The sequence below is a fragment of the Mus pahari genome, chromosome 3 (genome assembly GCF_900095145.1).
Source record: "Mus pahari chromosome 3, PAHARI_EIJ_v1.1, whole genome shotgun sequence".
Taxonomy (NCBI): domain Eukaryota; kingdom Metazoa; phylum Chordata; class Mammalia; order Rodentia; family Muridae; genus Mus; species Mus pahari.
The window spans coordinates 14,095,386-14,099,655 of record NC_034592.1 but is presented as its reverse complement, the minus strand read 5'-3'; positions in this window follow the sequence as shown (position 1 = coordinate 14,099,655).

Below are 4,270 nucleotides of genomic sequence, written 5' to 3'. Positions count from 1 at the left end.
CAGGCGGATTTCTGAGTTCGAGGCCAGCCTGGTCTACAGAGTGAGTTCCAGGACAGCCAGGGCTACACAGAGAAACCCTGTCCCGAAAAACAAAAACAAAACAAAACAAAACAAAACAAAAATCAATTTTTAAAAAGACAAGACAGAAAGAACAAGAAATTTTTCTGATCAACTAGTTGGTTTCAGGTACTTCCTCACTCAGTTTCTTCTCTTTCTATAGCTCCCCCCTCCTTTTCTTTTTCTTTTCTTTCTTTCTTTCTTTCTTTTTCAAGACAGTGTTACTCTGTGTAGCTCTGGCTGTCCTGGAACTCACTTTGTAGACCAGGCTGGCCTCGAACTCAGAAATCAGCCTGCCTCTGCCTCCCGAGTGCTGGGATTAAAGGCGTGGGCCACCACTGCCCGGCCCACCTTTTCTTCCTTCTTCCTCTTCCTCCTTTTTTTTTAAATGGTGGATCTACTCCCAGATGATCTTATCATAGCGTATCTCCATGTGTCTGTCTCCTTTGATTATCCTTCAATGTGGGTCAAATGGGATCCCGAGTCTGCCCCGGGCTAGGGTCTCTGGGTGAGGCAGGATGTGAGGAGTTTTGACTGTGCAACCCCACAGAACCGCGGGACGGGCATTGGGCTGTGGTAAGCTGCAGGACCCTGCTCCTGGGGTGGGGAAGGTGCAGTCTGGGGTCCCCGCGGACCTGCTGGAGTCGGGCTCTGACTCTTGGGTATCACAGATGCTGCTGAATACCGTGGAAGAGCCGGTTCTGGGGTCCCTGGGCTGCACGGAGACCAGGAATGTGGGGTTCTCAGCCTTGGACTCGGGCAGACTCTGGCCGGGGGTGGGGGGGGTGGGGGGGGGGTGGGGCAAAGGGAACAAGGGCAGGGAGGAGAGAGCTCCAGCTGGTTACTGTGTGGGTTGCTTGAGTTGGTGGCTGTGGCTGGAGTGCAGGGAGGCCTGTTAGAGGAATACCTCTCCATTACTCCAGCATGGCGGTCCGGATGAGAAGAGGCAGTCCATGGTTTTAAGGCGTTTATTGTAGAAAGGCAGAGAGAGGGAGAAAAGTAGAGAAGGTTAGGGCGGCCATGGCCACGTGAAGAGAGGGAGAAAGGGAGGGGGAGAGGGGAGGGAGCAAGAGGGCAAGAGCGAGAGAGGCAGGAGCAAACGAGTAAGAGGTAAGAGAGCGAGGAAGGGACAAACAACCCCTCTTATGGTGAACCCGACCTACCTGGCTGTTGCCTGGTAATTGTGGGGAGGAGCATACCTGACTGTTGCCAGGTAACTGTGGGGGTGGAGTCTAGACAGAATATCAGGAGTGCTGGGTGCTCTGGGAGGCTGTAGCTTCCAAAGGAGTCAGGGGCCCAGGAGGCATGGCTGAACACCTGCCGTCCTATGCAGGTGGAAGTCACTGCCCACCAGATTACTGGGGTTCAAGGCCTGTGCTCGACTGGGGACCAGGCTGTCTGTGCACAGCTCACAATCCCACACTTCAAGTCCTAAGAATCAGCAAGAATGAAGACCCTAGATCCTCCCAAGAAAAAGAAAGACTAACATTAAGGAAGAATGAAGACAATGCTGTCACTCTTTCACCCAGTGTCATAGAACTGTCCTCTGTGTATGACAGCTGTCATCTTTATCAGAGCAGTTGTGATTCTTGTAAGAGAATCCCAAGATCAGGCTGATGTTCCTTCATGGAAAGAAGGGGTGGGATTTTACCTGAAATTTTGTCCGTGCCTCCCACACCTCCTCTGTAATTCTGCCACAGGCAGGTGGCATTTGCTGTTTAGCAGTTTACTTTGAACTGAACAACTCCCTCTGGGAGCTTGTAATAAGCTCAGGAGATAAACAAGATCATAAGTCTGGGAAACGGAAACTTAGAAGATTCTGGAAGTCTCCTCCCTAGCTTTGTAAAAGGAACAAACAGGTGTTTTTAGGAGGCTATCTGACCAGCCAGTCCATAGAGAGAGGGCATTATTAGGTTGAAGAGCTGTCTGAAGCTGTGCAGGGAACATCAAGACTGCAGCTTTCTTGAGTTGTCACCGATGTTGGGATAGGTTTTTTGGTGGTGTGACTGCTTTTGAGTCTTCCCTGCTCCTGTATAGATAACTCCTCATCCACACTCAGATAACTGGCTTCAGGTACTTCGTCAGTAGGGGAGTCTCCTCCTCCTCCTCCTCCTCCTCCTCCTCCTCCTCCTCCTCCTCCTCCACCCCCTCCTCCTCCTGTGAATCCACCCCAGATGATCTTATGGTAGTGTATCTCCATGGGTTTGCCCTGTTAGTAATTCTAATAAAAAGATGCTTGCTCGTCGTGGCCTCATCAGCCTGTCTTCCTATACAACACAGGACACATACTGACGGCAGTGCCCAAAGTGGGCAAGACCTTTCAACATCTGTTGTTGATGAAGAAAATGTCTTACAGCCTTGCCTACAAGCAGTATGGTGGAGGCATCTTCTCAACTGAGGTTCCCTCTTCTCCAATGCTCCAGATTGAGTCGAGTTGCCCAAAAGCAACCAGTGCACTCACAGAAAGAGAAGAGCTCTCTTGTGTGACAATTTCCTCTAAATGGAAACATTTCCTCCAGGAGGGGGAGGGAGGAGGCTTCTGAGACTCAGAAGAAAAGGGAGCCTCTCCTCATGGTCAAAGGAGCAAACGACTACAGCTTTGAGCTCTTGAGCTTCAAGGAGGACATTCTAGAAGCTTTGAGCTGCCTTCAGTCTATGCATACAGCTCCAGGGTCGCATTCTTTGCCTGTATTGGTTAATTTTACCATGATACAGCTGCTTTTGAGCCTTTCCTGCTCTCTTGTGTAACCCCTCAGCTACTCTCCTGGTTGGTAATGCCAATAGAATTTCATTGGTTCATGAAGTGGGACTTGGGTGCAATTGTTCCTTTGGCCTGATAGCTCCCTGCCTATGGTGAATTTATTTATTTGGCTTACAGCCTGTAATTAAGGGAAGCCAATGTAGGGACCTTAGGCAGGAGCTAAAGCAGTGGGGCAGTGGCCATAGATGAATGCTGCTTACTGGCTTGTGTCTGCTAGCTTGTCCAGGCACTTTTATTATATGCCCCAGGCCCACCTGCCTAGGGATGACACCACCCACAGTAGTCTGAGTCCTCTCATATCACTCAGCTATCAAGAACTATCCCCAGACTTGCCCAAAGGGCAATCAATGAAGCAGCTTCCTCAGTTGAGGTTCCCTCTAGCCAAGCAGATCTAGGTTTCTATGAAGTTGACAAAACTTACTACAGAAACCTCCAAAATGAAAAGATAATTTGATACATTTTAGAAACATCTAGGCTGTGCTGAATTTGGATTTTAAAGTTTGGTCTCAAGGCTGGAGACTGAATCAGCAGTGAAGATCACATGTCGTTCCTGAAGAAGACCCAGGGTTTAGTTCCCTGCACCCACATGGTAGGATACAACCGTCTGTAACTCCAGTTCTAGATCCTTTTCTGTTTCTGTGGGTACCAGGTACGTGAGTCATGCTGAGATCACATGCAAACAAAACACTCCCACACATGAAATGTTTTAAAAGAGATTTATAAAAAAAATACAGTTTGGATTCACAGCTGAGCAACTTCATGAGGTCACACCCTCCCCTCCATCTCCTCACTTAACACCCTCTCCATCAATCTCCTTTTCTTGTTCATTCATATACCTGTGTTCTCCTATCCCCTTCCTTAAGAACCCATCTCCCTATGAACCTTTCACTTTAACTAGAGCATTACAGTGGGAAAGGTGAATCCGTTTATCTTGACAGTGAGTACTCTGCTCTGGCCCCTGGTGCTCAGGCTGTTATGAGGGAAGAGAGAAGGCTTTTAAAGTTCTCCCTAGGAGAATATGGCCTCACACATGTTCTGGTTAGCACCTAGTTGGTTTCTTTTTCTTTTTCTTTTTTTTTAAGATTTATTTATTTATTATATGTAAGTACATTGTAGCTGTCTTCAGACACTCCAGTAGAAGGAGTCTGATTTCCTTAAGGATGGTTGTGAGCCACCATGTGGTTGACTGGGATTTGAACTCAGGACCTCTGGAAGAACAGTCAGTGCTCTTAACCTCTGAGCCATCTCTCCAGACCCCACCTAGTTGGTTTTTGCTGTAGTCATTACATCATTCTTAATCATTGTGTGTTTCCCTCCTGGGGTAAGTAGACATACATGTGTTGCATCTTCTTAGAAAAAAACCTCACACACGTGACTTTGTTCCTTAAACTCTTTTTAAAAAATTATTATTATTTTCTTTATTTACATTTCAAATGCTATCCTGAAAGTTCC